The following is a 20067-nucleotide window of genomic DNA, read 5'->3' as shown; positions in this document are numbered from 1 at the left end:
GCATGGAACTTTTGTTTTACACCCAACCCCTTTAGGATGAGTTGGATAACTTCGGCTACGAAGTGGGGGCCGTTGTCGCTCCACAAAATTCGACAAAGGCCGTAACGGGGGAAGAATTCTTTCAGCAATACCTTTGCGGTAGTCATAGCAGTGTTATCGCGGGTTGGGTAGGCCTCTACCCACTTGCTGAAAGCACACACAACGACAAGTACGTACTTCAGGCTTTGGCACCTTTCCAACTGGATGTAATCCATCTGTAGGACCTCAAAGGGATGATTAGGAACCCCAAACCCTCCCCGGGGTACAGCAGTTCCTTTACCAGGGTTGTGTTGGAGGCATACCAGGCATTGTTGGACCAGGCGTTTGGCTGAGTCTGGGATCTTGTCGTTGTGCCAAACCTTAGAGATGAGTTCGATCATGGGGGCAGACCCTATGTGTGCGGGGGAGTGTGTCATGGTCAGCATGGGAATCAGGAATGAGTCGGGTAGCAACCATTTGTTCGTGTTTTTAGTTCGCCAGCAACCGTCATCATCTTTCAATCCCACCCGTGCCCATTCCGTCAATTCGTGTGGTGAGCTGGCTAATTGGATGTCCCTAATCGTTTCTCTAGCATCCTTCCATTTCTCAGTTTGTGACCTGGTCACGTACATGCGGGTCGTGGACCTATTCTCGGCTGTGGTTCGGGCAGTAATGTCAGCCAGTGCATTTCCCTGTCCTATAAGGTCTGTCACCTTCTTGTGTGCCTGGCATTTGATTACAGCCAGTCGTGTGGGGCGGAGGACTGCTTCGGTCAGAGCGGAGACTAGATCTCCATGTAGGATGGGTGTGCCATGGGAAGTCAGGAATCCCCTCTCCTTCCATAGGAGCCCAAAGTGGTGAACCACCCCGAAGGCATACTGGCTGTCGGTGTAAATGTTTGCGGTTGTCCCCGCTGCTAGGATGCATGCTCGGGTGAGAGCAATCAGTTCAGCCGCCTGTGCGGATCGCTGTGTGATGCGGGCTGTCTCAACAACTGTTCGGGCCGTGGTAACTGCATAGGCGGCTGAGGTGGTGCCGTCGGGGAGCTTGATGCATGAGCCATCTACCCACAGCTCTCCGTCAGGATCTGGGAAGGCAGTATCTCGGAGGTCAACCCTACTCTTGGTCTGTTCGTCAGTGAGGGTCACACAGTCATGTATAGGGGACGCGTTGGGGTCAGTGTCAGGGAGAGGTAGCAGAGTAGCTGGATTCAGAGTGGTGCATCGTTTCAGTGTGATGTGGGGTGCAAGCAGAGTCAGTTCATAACCAGTCAGTCGTGGGCTAGTCAGGTGTTGAGTCTTGGTCTGGTTCAGGAGGGTGTCAACCGCATGGGGTACTAACACAGTGAGGGGGTTCGAGAGCGCGATCCCCTCACTTTGCCGGATAGAGACAGCAGCGGCGGCTACTGCTCGAAGGCAGGCGGGCAAAGCTCTGGCTACAGGGTCAAGAGTGGCAGAGAAGTAGGCACAAGGGCGTTGTTTAGGACTTATGGACTGGGTTAGGACAGACAACGCGCATCCCTCCCTTTCGTGGGTGTAGAGGGAGAAAGGTTTAGTGTAGTCTGGGGTTCCTAGGACTGGTGCTGAACAAAGGGCATTTCGCAATTCTTTGAAGGAAGACTGGCATTCGGGTGTCCAGGGGAGGGGGAAGGGGGCGTCTTTAGCTAGCAAGGAAAGCAGAGGTTTTACAATAAGGCTGAAGTTTGGCAACCACTGTCGACAGAAGGAGGTGAGGCCGACCAGGGACCGCACTTGCTTCTGAGTTTTGGGGACAGGGGTTTCTAAGATGGTCTGAATTCGGTCAGGTGTATGTTTCCTCCCGTCTTTGGATAGGAGGTGGCCTAGGTATGTCACTTGGGGTTGGCAGAATTGTAACTTCTTCCTGGAGACCTTGTGACCGTTCTCCGCAAGGAAGTGGAGGAGGTGAATGGTGGCTGTAACTGCAAGTGGAGTGGTGTCGGCCGCCAAAAGAATGTCATCGACGTACTGTATTAACACCACTCCATCTGGTAGTTGGACTGCATCTAGTTGTCTCTTGAGGGCTTGGCTATAGATGCTGGGGCTCTCAGTGTAGCCTTGGGGTGCCCTACAGAATCTGTATGAACGGGCTTTTAGGGTGAAGCCGAACAGGTAGCGGCTGTCTGGGTGGATGGGGATGGAAAAGAATGCGTTCTTGAGATCAATAACGGTAAAGGTGGTGGCAGTGGACGAAATCAGGGTGAGGATGGTGGTGATGTCCGAGACCACGGGGTACTGAGGTATGACTACTTTGTTAACCTCTCGCAAGTCAACAATGAAGCGGTATGCTTTCTCATCTCCCTCGCCTTGCTTCTTTACAATAGGTAGGATAGGGCTGTTGCAAACATTACTGACTACTTCTTCTACCACTCCTGCATCGACTAGGGACTGGATGATTTCCACCAATGCCTTCTCGCCTTCGGGCGATACCCGATACTGTGGAAGCTTTGGGAGCACTGCGTCCGGTCGGACAGTTATGTGTACGGGGTCGATCACCATGCGTCCTACGTCCGAGTCAGTTTTTGCCCATAGGTGTGAGGGTAACGTGTCGAGTAGGGACAAGTCAGCATTGGTTATGGAGAACATACGTCGTGTGAGACAAGACCTGAACAGATCCGGGTTATCGTGCAGGATGACTCGCACTCCGTCTGGGGAACATCTGATGGTAGCTCGGAAATGTTTTAGCAAATCAAGTCCCATGATAGCATCGGGGGTGTGGGAGGAGAGCAGGAATGTCGTGTCAGTGGTGTTACCTTCTAAGTCAAAGCAGATTGGTGCGGACAAGGGGTTAGTGGAGGGCGTTCCATCAAAGCCTATTGAGGGTACGTGTGAGCCAGACAAGGGTGCCCTAGGAATCAGTCGTTTAGATAACGCACTACGTGTCGCCCCAATATCTACCAGAAATGGAGACTTTGTGCCCAAGACCTTAGCAGTGACGTAAGGACCTTGCTGGTCAACACAGAGTTCGACTGGATCCCTCCCTTGCCCCTGGCAGTCCTATGCAAAGTCATGGGTGTTTTCGTAGTCGGACTGCTGGCATTGGTTCTGTCGGGGGCGATCAAAGGTGTTTGGTCTGCCTGGCCTATCGTTGGCGGTGTCGTTCGTGTACCCTCGTCCCTGTCCTCTACTTCTGGGGTCATATGCTATGTCTCTGGTGTCTCTATTTTTGTTCATTTCCAGAAGGACCGGGCACTGGGATTTCCAGTGTCCGAACCCTCTACAGAACGCACATTGGTTCCCGTCTAAGTCTCTTCGTCCAGCGTAGGGTGCAGGTGTATGGTCTCTAGGGGGTAGCTTTCTAGGGGCGGTTGGTTGGTAATTCCCTTTAGGGGGCTCCCTTCCTATGGTCACCCCTTGCAACTGTGCTATCATTACCCTCTCCTTCAGTTCCTTTTTCTTTCTCTCGGACGCCCTATCATTCTCATTCTTTTGATGTTCGTAGTATTGGGCCATCTGGAGGATAGCTGCGGGTTTGGAGGCCGCCCAACTACTCTCACTGGTCTGTAGCTTCTGGGAGACTTCTTGTGACAGACCCTTCACGTAATTCTGGACAAAGAGGTGATGTCCGGTTGCAGTGGTCATGTCCTGGCCACTATAATCGGAAAACACTGTCTCGAATCGAGAGAAGTATTCAGACACATCCTCCTGGGGTTTCTGGCGACAGGCCGTCACTATTGACCAGTCTACCTTCCTTTCTGGGATTAGAGTCTTCAATTTCTGTACGATCTTGTCTGGGAGTTCCAATATGGCTTTTAGGGGTTTTTGTCCAGGTTCTCGCTGCTTATCTATGGTATCGAGTTGTACCCAGGTGTATCCGAACGGTTCAGCGTGGTCGACTTTACGGATTTGCTTCCACACATCAGCCGGCAGACATAACCCGAAGAACAAATCGATATCCGCTAAGGTCATTATGGTTGAACCTAAGGCCGTACCTAGTTCGGTGTAGAAGGCCGTCGGGTTCTTTCTTAAGTCAGGTAGGGTTTTTCTAAAGGTCAAGATGTCTTGTCGGTCCCATGGTTGGTAAACCCAGTTATATACAACCCTCCCCTTCGCATCCTGGTGGTTGATGTCGTCGTGTGTTCCCTGACCTCGTGGGGGGACCCAGTAGGGGGCAGCTTCTTTGATGGGCATCATGGTATCAGCCTTCCCTGCCTGGGGTTCAGTTGCTATGGGGGCCTCTGCTTTGGTTGTCTGTCTGTGTTCTCTAAGATGCCGGAAGACTTCGAGTGTACGAGTGAAGAGCTTCGTCACATCGCCCTCTCCTTCCTCCCCAATGTCTACCTTCCTATACAAGGTCGCTAAGCCTTCGGGACCTCTATCTTGGTACCTATCCTCATAGGCATTCAGGGTGCGATAACAAAGTCGTACGACAAAGTGCCGTCTGCGGTTGTCAGCATACGAGTTGTACATGTCTGTTACATATTCCTCACTTTCTTTTCGTTCTACTAGTGTCCTTACTACCTTATCGATTCCGGCTTGTTCATCCTTTGTTAGTCGATTCATTCTGGCGGAATCTTTCTTTCTCATCTCAGGGTCATCTAACGTTATTGCTAACGTTGTGTTCAGTACGAGAGGCTCGGCCGGCGCGGAGGCCGTGAGGACCGAGGCCCTGGTACTGCTTTCACTTGCGTTTGGGGGTTGTGGGTGCTGTACTACAGGTTGGAAGGGGGCGTATGGAGGGGGCATGTAGATGATCGGGCGACCTAATAGTAATTCGTCATTCGCTCGTTGCTTGGAAGGTAACTCAGGGTAGAGCGTAGAGGAGGTCCTAACAGAGCACTGGCCTGATGTTTCAGACTCTTGTTTTAGTTTAGCTTCCTTTCTCTCCTTTATCTCTTCCTCTAACTTTCTAGCGGCAAGGTGAGCTGCCTTTCGTAATTCCCTTTCTGCTTTTACTTCTTCCCTCTTTTTCCGTTGCGTTGCTTCTTTGCGCAACATGCTGATACTGTCAATCATAGTAGGCGTTGTTTTATTACTACGTAGAGCTATTTCTAGTGTTTCTATTTTGTGATCATCGAAGGATCCCATCAGTGGCCACTGACTCTCGGGGTCCCCCTTTGTATATTTATGCCATAGTTTGCTATAAGCTACGGCGACTAATCCATATTTAGTGAACATGTCCTTATTAGGGGTGCCTTCCAGTGGAGCCGGATGGTTCACCTCTAATAAGCGGTCCGGGCAGAACCAACTACCAATCAGTGGGGAGAAGACAGGCATGACGGGTTACAACGGGGACAAAAGTCTGCACTACCTATCTTTTCACTGCTTGCAAAGACTAGACAGAATATCTCTATTCCCCGTTATTTGCAAGCAGAGAATACCTCCAAAGAACCAATATCGAACAACTAGTGTTCGGACAATCAATCAATCAATGGGGAGATAAAAATAGGCACGACGGGTTACAATGGGGACAAAAGTCTGCGTTACCTACCCTTCACTATTTGCAAAGACTAGACAGAATATTTCTATTCTACGTTATTTGCAAACAGAGAATATCTCAAAGAGCACTATTCTTCAAAACAATCAATGTTCGGACAATCAATCAGTGGGGAGATAAAAATAGGCACGACGGGTTACAATGGGGACAAAAGTCTGCGTTACCTACCCTTCACTATCTGCAAAGGAAGAGAGAGTATTTCTACTTTTCTCCGTTTGTAGACAGCGAATATCTCAAAGAGAACAATCAATAAGCAATACTAGTATTTTCAATCAATCAATCAATCGTTTCGCAATTTGTCGTGTTTCACGACCTTACCCGGACCGCATGGACAGTTTCTCATCTTCCGCCTCCAGCGCCCGATCGTCCTCTACTCTCCGTATTTGCCGCGGCACTCCTGATGGTTCCCAGTCAGGACCGTAGATCACTCGAGAGAGGTCTGCTCGGAACCAGTGAAGTTCGGATGATCGGCTGCCAGACGAGGGTCTATCGGGCAGGAGCTCTCCCGATCGTTGCAGTCGTTCACTTTGTCGTCAGGACCTCTCCCACTGGATCCACGTGTCACTGATGGGCCCCACGCTTGGGACGCCAATTGTTAAAAGGTAGAGGGCGGTCGCAGTCGATAACCTTTCAAGTATTGCCCGGCGGTAATCGCCTCTTATACCATCCGATAATTAACCAACAAAGAGGCAGGCGCCGGAGACTGGAAGGCAGGAAACAAAGTTTTATTCCGTCGGAGTAGAACACATCAGATCAGACAGCAAGGTATCGTCACGAGGTGCTCTAACCAGATCTCTGAGGCCTGGCCTCTTATACACAGGTTTATGACTTTATTGCAGGTTTATCATACATGGCACATTCTTGAGATCGCTTTGATACATGAAAGAACATCCTCAGAATCCCCGGCTCAGATCCGCTCCCACACATAGCTACAGTAGAAGTTCCCACCCCACCCACAGTAGGAGATGGCTATCACACAGCTGGACATTCCGCCAATTCCCGGGGGTGTGTGCGACTGGTCGGGTCTCAGGGGGTGGGGGGTCTTGATCTACTGTAATCCCTTTGATGTGGGGTGTTTCCCTTACAGTAGGGGCAATAAACTGCATCCGCAGGGCTAGGTGATGGCCTGGGATCGGTTCGGACAATCGGGCGCAGAGGAAGGGGGTTATCAAAGGGATGTATGACCATGTATGGGATGAAAGGAGGTGTCGGTCAGGCGTGGGATGTGGTTCCATGGCAGGGTCGCGCAGAAGGAGAGGGTTTATGGCCCATGTATGAGAGAGCGGGGGGTGGTCAGCGCGCGGGGGGATGTTCGCAGCGCCAGAGGGACGCGCTGGCGATCGGCAATGAGGTCATGGTGCCTAAAATGGCCGTTGTGCGTTTTCTGAGTGTGGCGCTTGGGGAGAGACAAGATGGCGCAGATAATGTTCAGTTACGAACTAAATTTCCACATTCCATGCTATTGTCTCGTCTGGGGACAGAAAGATGTCCAGGTTTTTTAACCACATGGTAACTTCCCAGAATCCGGGCTCCCACCCAAGTCTCTGGAGGGGAGTGCCCAATGCAAAAACCAGGTTCATGTGTAGGCCCGAAGTTTCTCCGAAATATGCGCATAATCTGAAATATCCCAGGTTCCCATCATGTCCAGTGCCATCAGAAAAAAGAGAACATCATCAACGCATAACACTATCCTGTCTGACAGCTCCTCCCACACTCAAAGCCCCGCACCTGTGCATCTATCCTCACCCACACAGCTAGCGGCTCCATGGCAAGAGCAAACAGCAGGGGGGACAGGGAGCAGCCCTGACGTGTCCTGTCCCCTGCTCAAAAAGTAAGTTGTCTGACTGGGCCCCTGCCACCGTCATCGATGCTGTCAAGTCTGTATATAATAGACAGGTGCTGGGGGAGGAGAAATAAATGCTCCCATCTTATGGAGTCAAATGCTTTGTCTATGTCTGCCAGGAGTAGTACCAATGCCTCCATTAGCTTATTCGCCATTGCTATCGCATTATATACTTGACGGATATTGTGAAAGGTCGCCTGATGGGACATAAATCCCGACTGATCAGGGTGGACCAAATCCGAAATATGATATATTAACCTATTCACCAGCACCTAAGCTGAAATCTTAACCTCTAACTTTAATATGGATATAGGGTGATACGAAGTGAGATCATCCACCGGGTGACCTGGCTTGGGGAAAACCACGATTCATGCATGGTGCCAATCTGGAGGTATGACAACCTCGGCAGCGGATTTTGAAGAATTCACAGGGGAACCCGTTTGGCCCAGTAGCCATGCCAGGGTTCATCATGGCCACAGCTGAGGAAAGTTCCTCCCCTGTCAGTGCAGCATCAGCGATTTGCGGGCCACTGGGGAGAGAGTCCGGAGCGGGAGTGCCCACACAAACTCCTCAATGAGTGTCCTGGACAACCCCTCTTTTTTGGCAGAGACCCCTTCAAAATAGGAAGCAAAACTAGATGCTATATCTCCAGGATCTGTAAGTAGCGCACCAGACTAATTCCTCAATAGGGGAAAGGGAGGCGATCTGGGGATATCCTGGCATAATCTGTGAAGCACTTGACTTGGCTTGTCCCCCCATTGGTAGATGTGGCTTTGGGATGCCTGCCAGGCCAATCACGCTTTGCCAATCAGTGCCTGGTGGTACTGCTGCTGCACCAGGCCAAGCTGTCTATGCACACGTGGGCCATCTTGTTCATGACTCTGCAGGAACAGTTCTCCCATCCTGGCCTCAAGGTCCATCCGGTCTCGCATCTTGCACCGTCGCTCCCCTGTCCAATAGCTGGTGTCTGCCCCTTGGAGTGGGGGCTTCAGAGCCTCCATTGTGTCTGTGGGGATGGTGATAGGTGCTAAAGGAGTGCCTGGTGCCGGTGACCCACCCGGAGACCCATTGCAACTGAGGAGTATCTGACAGTCCCCTACACTTTTGTTTTTTTACTTCCAAGTAACAAGTGTACCTCAATCTTTGTGTAATCCAAAGTTTAGTAACACGTTGTGATACTCTACTGTTACCTACATGCATGTGTCCTCAAGGATGGCTCCTCCATTAGAGCAGAGGAGCATCGCCCTGCAAAAATGCCCCAGAAAAGCCCCAGAGACAAAAAATGAAATGGTAATAAAGTTAATTCATCACCATTTTATTTTTCATCAACCCATCCCTAACCGAGTGTCAGGCCGGGGGGAGCCCTGCTGAGTGACAGCAGGGAGTAGTGGTGAGTTGCCACTAGTTTTAGAGTGCTCATGTCTCTTTGACAGGCCCTCTTGTGACAGCCAGCCAGCCAGACATGCACATGTTAAACCTCTCTAACCCAGCTGTCTTGGACTATTGGGTTAAAGAAAGCACAGGCCTCCAGTTCTCTTGAGAGCGTTGGGAGAAGATGCTTCTTTGAACCCTGGTGCTTCTCTCATGGTGGCTACCAGCATGAGAGCAGCATCAAGATTGGCATGGGGAGGGGGCGTAGCCAACCGCCAAGCAGCATGGCCACTTCCTGAGGTGCCTCTGACCGAGGGCACCCACTCCGGAATGAATCCGTCCACTTATCCACAGCAAATATAGGCAATAACAATAAAATTGGTCTCCGGAACACAGCGCAAGTCGATCGAGCCGTGTCACAGCCGATTCCAGCTGGCAGTGCCGGAGATTGACTCGATGATGCATTTCGCCCCTCACAGTGGTGTCGTTGTTGGAGGAGGGGTGCGCAGACCCCGATCACCAGTTGTGGCTCTGCCCAAGATTGTCGACTCCTGAGTGGGCTGCTGAGCCTGCACCCACTCCCTGTTCTGTGGTGCCAGGGCGGGCCAGTTGGGAACTCCCGCACACTACCGGAGGTATTTCCTGCCTGCCCAGACAGGGTACAGTCAGTGCGAGGACCTTGGGCGCTTGGGCCCTGACATACAGGTGAGGGGAACCAGCCGCAGCCTGCGCCACCTTGGCGGGCGTGCCACAGTTTATGACCCCCGCGCTGGGCCTGATTGAGCCCCCCTGGTGCCGCCGGCGCCATACTTGACCGTGACTGTGGCCCACGGTGTGCTCCATGGCATAAGGTGTCTCGGCTGCATCGGAGGTGTAGCGGGAGAAGCTACCTCGAAGCTCACAGCTCAGCCCAGCGGTGCACAGTGAACCTCTGTGCCTCGCCCAGCGGCTACAGCAACCCCTACCTACCTTGAAGTTGAGGGCGCAGTGGAGGCAGCGGGATCTCTGGGACTCCCTGGCTCTGGGTCCCCATCACTTCATTGAAGCCCGCATTACTATTGTTTGTCAGCACCATTGTGTCTGGGTGGCCAGAGTGGGTTGACCTGCCAGGTTGTTGTGTGGAGGTATCGAGGCCCCCCCCGGCGCTGGGAAGGAGGCAGCTTGGTGACTCCTGATTCTGTCAAGCAGCCCAACACTCACCTCAGCGACGAATATTGCAACTGTTCACGACTGACACTTGCCACAGTGGTCTGGTGGTTTAAGCGTAGGGGGCAGCTGGAACTCTGGAACTCTCTTGCCCTAGATCTCCCTCCTCTTAATACTGCCTGCATTGCCCCATCGATCAGCATTGTCCAGTTGGGTCAAAAGGAGTGGGATAGCCCTCAGGCTTGCTGTGTTGCAGTGTGTGGGGGAGATTGCCATCGTGTCGCAGTGCTTGGCGGCCTCCGAGTGTATCGCTGCCAGATGGCAAACCTGTGCATCATCGTAAGTTTTGTCCCATGTTCTCAAGTGCGCTGACCCTCTGACTCTGCGACTGTCCCAGTAGCACACGGCCCGCCTGTTCTACAGAAAGCCCTGTGGGAAGGGCTCCGCCAAGCCGAGTTGCGCAGTGAGTCACTCGCGTATTGCCTGCCTGTCCTTTTCTCCCCGCTTGCTTCCTTCCCGGTACAACCTGGTCATGGCTAGGGGACGCAATTCCAAGGCCAAATTGGAGAAGTTCACCTGGGACAAGGGCCCCGGCGCAGCCCAAAAGGATGGCGATGCACAGTCGGAGGGGCGGCGATTCGGGGAAGGGGCACAGGAACTGACGCTGTAAGATATCCTCACGGCTATCACTACGGTCCGTACGTCGTTGGAGTCAAGGATCGACTCTGTATCTTCAGAGGTCTCCCTCATCAGAGCAGACATGCGTTACATGAACACTAGATTGAAAGAGGTAGCTGACACTTCCGACCTGCAACGGATGATAGACGACCTCCAAACCCACACTGCAAAACTCAAGGTGCAGCTTGACGAGTATGAAGGGTGCTCCAGGCGCGACAACGTCCGCATACTACAGGTCCCGGAAAAGGCAGAGGAGCCGGCAGCGGAGCTAGTCACCACCTACCTCAAACCATCAAAATTATACAATTTGTTTTCTGTCGAAAGGGCGCACCGTGTTCCGGGGGGTAGACCGAAGCCTGGAGCCCCCCGAGGCCCATAGTTGCCAGAAAAATCTTAAATATGCTATGCTCTTCCCGGCCAAGTTGATAGTGGAATCAGAGGGGAGAGCCTGGTTCTTCTCCACCCCTGAGGAAGCATGGGACTGGTTGGAGGTCTGGCGTTTGACAGGACGGAAAAACAACTGCACCCTAAAACCCTGTGGAAAGGGGATCCAGGTGGAGGTTCCCTGTTGGGCGGACATGATACAGCAACAGGAGGTGTCGGATAATTGGTCTGTATGTTAAGATACTTGTGTGTTGGCCTCTAATCACTAGCCTGTTGGACTGGGCAGTGGCCGTGTCCATTCAGTAGCTGAGCCCGCTGCCGGTCTGTGCTTATAGAACGGTTACATTGCGGAGAGACTGCTAGTTTGTTTCCATAATGATGTATTTATGGGTATCCTGTTTGTCTTATCGATTAATCATTTGCCTTTCATGTCTGGAGCGGGATGCCCGACTGGTCACACGCACCTTCAAGTTAAGGGGTGGGCAATAGGCAGTCTGCAAGTTTGGGGTGGCGGGAGGTTTTGATTCCGCCATGCAGGGAGACAGGGAGGGGGTGGAGTTTGGTATGTTTGGGGAGTTGGGATCCTGTGCTCAACGTCTCTCCGTTATGAACCACAATCAGTGTTATACTCAGGGCTCCCTTTTTAGCGCAGGATGGGGAGGGAGGGGATGTTTTATTCAGTTCTGTTTCATGTTAGACAGTTATGACAAGTTCGCCATCATTCGAGAGCTGGCAACTACTATATTAATGTTTTCGGCATCTTCACCTATGGGGGACGTGGTCCACAGATACGATTCACCTCATGGGCATTCATGGGGGGTGCCCCCCGTGACTGAGCAATCATACCCTAAGCCACGACGGGCGCGACATCTAGACAAGGGCTCAAACTGTTGTTGTTGACCTTGGGGATCTCCTTTTAGAGTTACCGAAGGCAGAGTATTAATCGGAGGATACTTTAACTCCATTGCATTGGACTCCCTTGATCGCTGGCCCCAGAGGGTCCTGCACCCCCCCCTCCCGAATGCATATCGACAGCTTCCTGGGGGCATTAGTCCTAGTGGATGTATGGAGTAAATTGCATCCGGTTGAGCAACAGTACACGTTCTATTCAGGAGCACACCACAGTATGTCCCGTATTGACTATGTCCAGACACTAGCACACCAGATCAACAATGTCAAAGGTATTCATGGGGGGTGTCCCCCGTGACTGAGCAATCATACCCTAAGCCACGACGGTCGCGACATCTAGACAAGGGCTCAAACTGTTGTCGTGGAATGAGAATGGGCTAGGGGATAAGACCAAACAGGGCATTGTGCTCCAATTCTTGAAACGGCACTCCCCGATGTAATTCTGTTACAGGAAATACACTTGCTTGGTAACGCCTGTAAGGCCATGTCGAGAAGGGGATTCAAATTGGTGGCGCATTCAGCGTTTGGGTGCGGCTCCCGGGGTGTGGGTATAATGGTACGGAAATCGTTCCCCATGACAATTGACCTTGTTCGTACAGATAGCCTTGGTAGATTCACTGCTACCTCTGGGACCTGGGAGGGGAGTAAAATAAACCTCCTTTTTGTCTATGTGCCATCCGGGCCTCCACACCCAGGACTTTGCGGACCTTGGGGATCTCCTTTTAGGGTTACCGAAGGCAGAGTATTAATCGGAGGAGACTTGAACTCCATTGCATCGGGCTCCCTTGATCGCTGGCCCCAGAGGGTCCTGCCCCCCCCCACTCCCGAATGCATATCGACAGCTTCCTGGGGGCATTAGGCCTAGTGGATGTATGGAGTAAATTGCATCCGGTTGAGCAACAGTACACGTTCTATTCAGGAGCACACCACAGTATGTCCCGTATTGACTATGTCCTGACACTAACACACCAGATCAACAATGTCAAAGGAATGCAGCACCTGGCCAGGGAAATTTCCGATCATTCACCAATCCTGTGTCGTCTGGAGGTGGGGGAGCCCATCGTAGGCTGTACGACCCCGATCAACCCATGGTATCTTAAGATTCCCCAGATCAGCGATAAGATTTTGGGCGACTCAGACCTCTACTTTCAGGAGAACGAGGGGTCAGTGGAATCGCCGGTGATGCTGTGGGAGGCCTATAAGGCCGTCATTCGGGGGGGTGGCCCTGGCCCAAATCGCGGGCCTTCGGAAAGAGATGCGTGCTGGCAAAACCCGCTTGGAGCAGGACATATTACAGTTAGAAGGGGCACTTCGGGTGCAGCACTCGGAGGCGGTACGACAGGAACTACATATTAAAATTAAGGAATACACTGACTTAGCCACTGACGCCGCCAAATCATATCACAGAGCCACACTCAGTAGAATCTACGACGTCGGAGACAAGGCTGGCAAATTGCTGTCTTGGTTAGACGGTAGAGACCAGGCCCACCGTGTGGTCGTTGAGATAGAGACGGACTCTGGGACCTGCCTCCCCGCCCCACAAGCTATAGCTGACGCCTTTGGCCAGTAGTACCAGGCCATTTACACGTCCCAGACTCCACACAAGGAGGAGGAGGCATCCTCCTTTTTGCAAGATATTTCGTTACCATCGCTCACTGAGGACGAGCGTCTTGATCTCGACCTAGACATCACTGAAACGGAAGTTGAACAAGCTATCCATGATTTATACGGAGGGAAAGCATCGGGCCCTAATGGCTTGACTATCAAATTGTTTAAACTTACTGCGGGTAAGATAGCTCCCTATCCCTCTCCCTTACCAAAATGTTCCTCGAAAGTAAAGAGGTGGGGCTACTACCCGCTGACCAGAGACTTGCTAATATAGTAGTTATCCATAAGGAGTGCAAACCAAGCAACAAGTGCTCCTCCTACAGACAAATCTCGCTACTTAATGGCAAAGCTAAAGTCCTGGCAAAGGTCTATGCTTCTCGTTTGCGAAGGGTCATTGCCCGCCTGGTTCATTCAGACCAGTCGGGATTTATGCCCGCTAGGAACACCTCACTCAATTTGCATAGACTTCATGGGGTGTTGTGCCGAGCTGCTACAATACGGGAAGACGCAGTAGTGGTGTGTCTCGAAGAGGCGGCGGCATTTGACACCGTCGAGTGGTCCTACATTTTTGCAGTACTCCATAAACTCAATTTGGGCCGGAAAATATAAGATGGGTTTGGCTCCTCTACCAGCAGCCATTGGCCCAAATAGTGGTCAATAAACGGAAATCTTCCACCTTCGTACTTGGCAGGGGCACCAGGCAGGGTTGCCCCTTGTACCTGCTTCTCTTTGTCCTGATCCTCGAGCCACTGGCGATGTGGGTCCGCAGGGACCCCTTTGTTAGGGGCCTCAAGTGGACCTCTGGATGGGAAGACCGTCTATCGCTATATGCGGACGATATCCTGCTCTATCACCAGCTGCCTCCCTAAACAGGGTCCTGTAAATATTTTGGGTGTTAGGCAAATTTGCTGGTTACAAAATAAACTGGACCAATTTGGTGCTATATGTTCTCTATGGAGCGATGCCTCCGCTCCCTCTGGGATTTCAGCTAGTGGAGGCTACTGGCGGCTTCAAATACCTGGGGATTTGGCTCTGTAAGGACCCGTCCAGGTTCTCTGAGCGCAATCTCCTGCCGCCCCTGCTGCATCTCAAGTCTGACATCCGGCATTGGAAATCGCTCCCTCTGTCCCTCTTGGGACGAGCAGCCCTATTGAAGATGATGTTCCTTCGTAGATTCTTATATGCTTTGCAGAACACTCCAAACTACGCTGAATCCTTCGAGACTTGCTCTGGGAGGGTAGGCCCCCCCGTATCGCCACACAGAAGCTCATGCTGGGGTGGTTCGATGGGGGAATTGGACTACCGGACATTAGGAAATATTATTGGGCGTCCCACCTCACAGCAATTAACCGGTGCATCTACAGACCGCAGGGCGACCCTGCCTTCCGTATTGATCGGTGGCTCCTGCCGGGAGGGAGTTTTGAAGGGGCACTATGTGTGCGTTCTTTGAAGCCAGCCTTGACTGGCCCCACCGGACATGCGGTGCAAGTGTGGAAGGCCGCCACGAAAAGAGTGGGACGGCAAGATTAAACAGGCCACTGCACTCTGGCACAGCGAGCAATTGGGCGGGCTGATCCCCTCAAGGGGTTTCAATCGCTGGGATCTCATAGGCATATCCAAGGTGGGAGACATGTGGAAGTCAGGCGATATAATTCCTTTCACTCAGCTGCAGGATGAATACGAATTGGCGAGATCCGAATATTTCAGGTACCTGCAAATCAGGCATGCTTTACTTGCTAAACTCCCTATAGGAGAGTCCCTCCCCAAGTCCTCCCCACTCGATTATAGAGTCTTAGATGGTGACTTGCCGGACAAGGCCACATCACTCATTTACAAAAAGCTGATCAACAACACAACAGATGCCCTGGTCCGGCTGCGGGCAAAATGGGACCATGACATAGCAGGATTGGATGACGAGGAGTGGCTGGCAGCAGTGGCCTCCCCCGGGAGGTGGTTATTTCCTCCAGACTTCGCCTGGTACAGCTAAAGCTCCTGCGTAGGTCCTACCTGTCTGGTCCATTCCAAGTGGCCGCAGATCTGGGACAAGTGGAACACCCACAGGGGAGGGATTTCTGAGCCTCCGACGACGAGGGACGAAACTGCTGCGCGAGGTTTGAGCATGTTAGAACTGTGATTACAATATTGTTGTTCTGTAATTATTTCGCTCTGTGTTTCCCCTGTAGCATAACTTTGTTGCCATGATATGTATAAACTGCCTCTCTCAAATGTCATACCTTGATTTCAATAAAAAAGAATTAATAAAAATGTTTAAAAAAGATTGGCTAGGGGAATTTGTTGGAGCCCACAGAGCCTGGAGGAGACAGAGCAGAACACGCACCGGAGCGAGGACATCGTGCAGCAAGCAAGGCAAGTGGCTATTTCTTTTTATTTACAGCCCCCGCTCACCTTGCATGCATGTACCTGCATGTACCCATTTGTTGCCCCCCCACTCTTCCTAGTTGCCAGCCACTGCTACATATCCTACACACATGTAACAGCCCAGTGCCTCCATATAGCTGTTTTCTATTTTCAGTGAGACATTTTGTACTATGTTGATTGCACAACTAGATATTGTAGGTCTCATGATGTGTGAATCTAGGCATATGTGTTGCGCCCTACACCAATGATTGCCCTCTTATTTCACTGTGTAGTGGTCAGCCCTGAGTTCGGAGCTTCTGGCCTGAGAGCACAGCTTCCACACCGAGTGCAGAGATTCCACCCCGACTGAGGAGGATTTGCTCCGCCCCGAGATGGAACCTCGCCCCAGGTGTGGATTCTCTGCAGGCGTAAAGATACTTTTTACAAAGCCACTTTGTGAATACTGAAAAGTACTAAAGTTATACTTTTGGTCTAAGTTATACTTTTGGTCCAACTTTATCTTTGTGAATCAGGTTGTGAGTGAAAATTTGCATGTACAGATGAGAGACTGCAATAACAGAAGCATTAATGCATTTTCAGTTATAAGCCAGCACTACTGGCTTTACCAATGCTTTTTCACATGTTGCACTCTCTTTCAGAAAGAACCTAGTAAAGAGATGTTAGATTTTTATGTAGGCACTTTTCCACCTCTGGCTGAAAAGCACTTTGATGTGCGTGTTTTCACTGAAGATGGTCTGCGACACATAATAGAGCAAGTCTGAGATGCTTTCATCTCTCTTCTTTACTGTAAATGCGAAGCAGAGAGGAGGGGATGAAAAGCCTTTGTCAGACTTCTGCTGTCCAAACCTAATGAACCTGTCAGTAGAAAATTCAGAGGGAGCAGTGCTACAGATTGTTGCCATGGCAACTCGTTACTAGGGCAGCAGTAGTATTATTTTCTATCGCTGTAAGAACACTCATCACGCCGAGGACATGCAATCTATACTTTACAGCAACATTATCGCAACTCACAAAGACTTTCTTCCTTTGACATATCCAGTGTGAAAAACAAGCCACTTACGTTTGTGCAATAAGCACGTACACAAGAGGTGCTGAGGCAGAGTTCGACAACAGTGGTGGCTGGTGAAATTTCCAAGTGATGGGGAGTGAAAATGTGTCCTGAGATTCAGCAGACAAGCAAAGTTTGGGAGCCTGACAAACACAAGGCTGCTTGCCGGGCATAAAAGGGTAGCCATTTCCCAAAATAAACTGAGACCTTAAGTCCTCAATGTTGATTACACTTTTTTTCTAATTACTTTTATTATGATAAAAACAAGACTTGAAAGTCGACGCACAAAACAAACACTAAGCTGTTAAAAATGTAATCCTTAAAGAAATGTATCACCAGTTAATTAATCTAAACATCAGCAATTTTGCTCTTTATGAAAAATGTGAACTCTGACATCTGCATGTAAAATTGGAACGTTGTTTAAGCTGGCTTTTGTTGCAGCTTGACACACTGATGAGAACGCTCACACATATTAACATGGTCTTTGTCCAAAGAAGGCAGTACAACAGCAGCAAGAGTGAAGGGAAAGGAAGAGTAAATCATTGAAAAACATCATGCCTTCCAGTAATTAGTAGGCAGAAAACTCATTGCTAACTAAATAAACAAGCATTGGCAAAGCCAATAGATCGCGGCAATCTGAGAGCTATAGGTGTGGGCATTTTAAATGCATTTGGGGATGTTTTTATTGGTATAAACAAATGCATTAACATTGCAAACGTCCGTACCTCTCGAATTGCCGAGACCTGTTGGCTTTACCAGTGCTTTTCATCAGTTCAAGTCTGAGTAAACATGTTCAGGTCGTCATTGACATAATTCACAGCACATACATGCCAAGAATTTACAATTGGAAAGTGGGAGGTTTCGAAGAAGCAATAGTGGAGTGCATTTTCCTAATTGGCATACACTGAATTAGAGGATATTTCAAACGGGAGACACGTATAATAATGCCATTTTGGCTTCAACATTTGGGAGTTTGCAGGTATGCACAAGCCAGTTAAGTGGTGTAAGTCGAATGAGATTTGTGGGCACCCAAGATAACCTAAGGCTCCCAACAGCTTTAAGCATCAGGCCGTTAGACCCTAAACTACTTTTCACTTCTTGTGTGATTAAGAAAATCATATTCTAAAATGAGTAGAGCACAGGGGTTAAAGCATTAGGATGTACTTCAATCAATCAATCAATCATAGCATTTATAAAGCGCGCTACATACCCGTGAGGGTCTCAAGGCGCTAGGGGGGGAATGCTGCTACTGTTCGAAGAGCCAGGTCTTGAGGAGTCTCCTGAAGGTTAGGAGGTCTTCGGTCTGCCGCTGGCGGTCCCTCTTCGGATGCGGGGGACGGTGGCGAGGGCGGGGTCTGCGGAGCGGAGCTGGCGGTGGGAGTGTATTTGAATCCCCTGGGGTTTTTCTGTATCTCCCACCACAATTATGATTGGTTAAATGCACACATTATTTATAGCACAGATCCATGGCTGCTCCAAACCCATCCTTGATAAATAGTGGAAAATATTCTGAGTTGCAGCCTCTGTGCCACCTTACCCAAATGTGCAATGTTTTACACTTTCCCTGTAGGTGCAGCAGGCTCCTGGGAAGCGGGCAAATTGTGCTGCACTGTTTGGAGCTCCTGCCTTCCTATTCAGAAGGAACAACAAAGTCTCCGGAAGAGAAAGCGTAAACTGAGAACTATTATAAATAAGGCGCTTTTTGTATCCCAAATAACAAGCTAACATGGACACTAATAATTTAAATAACCCTTTGCACAAAAAATAAACTGAAATGTATTATCTGAAAATAACCATATCAAAAGTTCACCTATGGTTTTGTTTCGTCTCAAATCTCCATTCCCAGTGGAGGTAGGGAGGAGGGTGAGCATATGTCAGTTACACAAGGACATCTGTCTTTAAAACTGTTTGTAGACCGATGATTATAATCGTCTGCATCCAGATGCGTACCATCTAAACAGATACCCACTTATCACCGTCAGCTGAACACTTCCAGACGGTCTTGATTTCATTGCCAGCATTTTCTGTACAGCCTGCATATGCTTAAAGTTCATTTACCACACCTAAAAAACATCTTCTGAAATCCCCTGGTAAGGCAAACTAACAAAGGAATCCGGCGAAAACAACATAAACACACACAGGAGAAAAAACACTTGTGAAAGGGCCAGTCCCTATGGGTGGAAACAGAAACAACAAAGGTGGGACAAATAACACAGTTTCACCACCCAAAAGACACAAAGTTTAAAAGACCCACAAAAGCACCAATCAAAAGGGAGGGCATGCAACAGTATCAGATACAGCATGTCTCGGTTCGAGACAGCGCACGCGCGCCTCCTAGAGCCGAGACCTAAAAACAAACCAAAGTTGCATGCAGGTTTTATATTCAGAAACGTATTTTCTTACATTTTTCTGCGACTTGAAATCTGTGCAAGATAACTCCAGGGCAGGACGAACTGTGCGAGGTGGCCAGCACACTTGCTTCGTCCACGACTGAGTTGGTGATACACAAATAGCTCTTCTCTGCGCCCTCATGCACAGTGCAGTCGGGAGGAGGCAGCAAGGACAATACCTTGAGCCATGGCAGGTTACAAACATAAGCAATCACTATGCGGCCTCAAAATAGGGCGCCAAAGTCAGTGATCACGTTTTCAGTCACTGCTTCTGCACATTCACGGCTTTGGAGGGATTGATTCTGGAGTCAACACTGCTTTCATACTCTATATTACAACACTAGATTGAAAACAGAGATGGGATTGTCTGGGCGGCTAAACACCGTGCTCTCTATAGGTACAGTGGGACTGGGCCTCTGTGCCCATGGCTCTCTGGCACATCGTGCATTTGGAGGGCAGATGTAGGCAACCATCCAAGCCTTCAAGTCATCAGGATGATGTCACATCATCACGCTGCAAAAAAGGCCACACCTTTCCCATGTTACAAAGAGGCTCTCTCCACTACATGCATACAGTGTGTCATCACGGCTAGACTGGGAATACAAACCAGCCGTGGCAAATAACTCGGCCTGGCCCTGGGGGATCAGCCCCTGCCCAACAGTATGAAAGACTTAACTAACAGCCCCTGTTGAGAAGGAATATCTAGTCTGAGTAGCCGCCAACTATGTTAAAAACACAATCACAACGGATGTAGCCATTCCTAGTCTAGTAGGTGCAGTGGCACCTGGGCCCAGAACTGTAAGGGACCCACTTTACCTCAATTAGTGACTTTTTTTAAC

The sequence above is a fragment of the Triturus cristatus genome, chromosome 3_2, assembly GCF_964204655.1.
Source record: "Triturus cristatus chromosome 3_2, aTriCri1.1, whole genome shotgun sequence".
In the NCBI taxonomy this organism is placed as follows: Eukaryota; Metazoa; Chordata; class Amphibia; order Caudata; family Salamandridae; genus Triturus; species Triturus cristatus.
The sequence above is the reverse complement of the archived record's forward strand: the minus strand, read 5'-3'. Positions refer to the sequence as shown.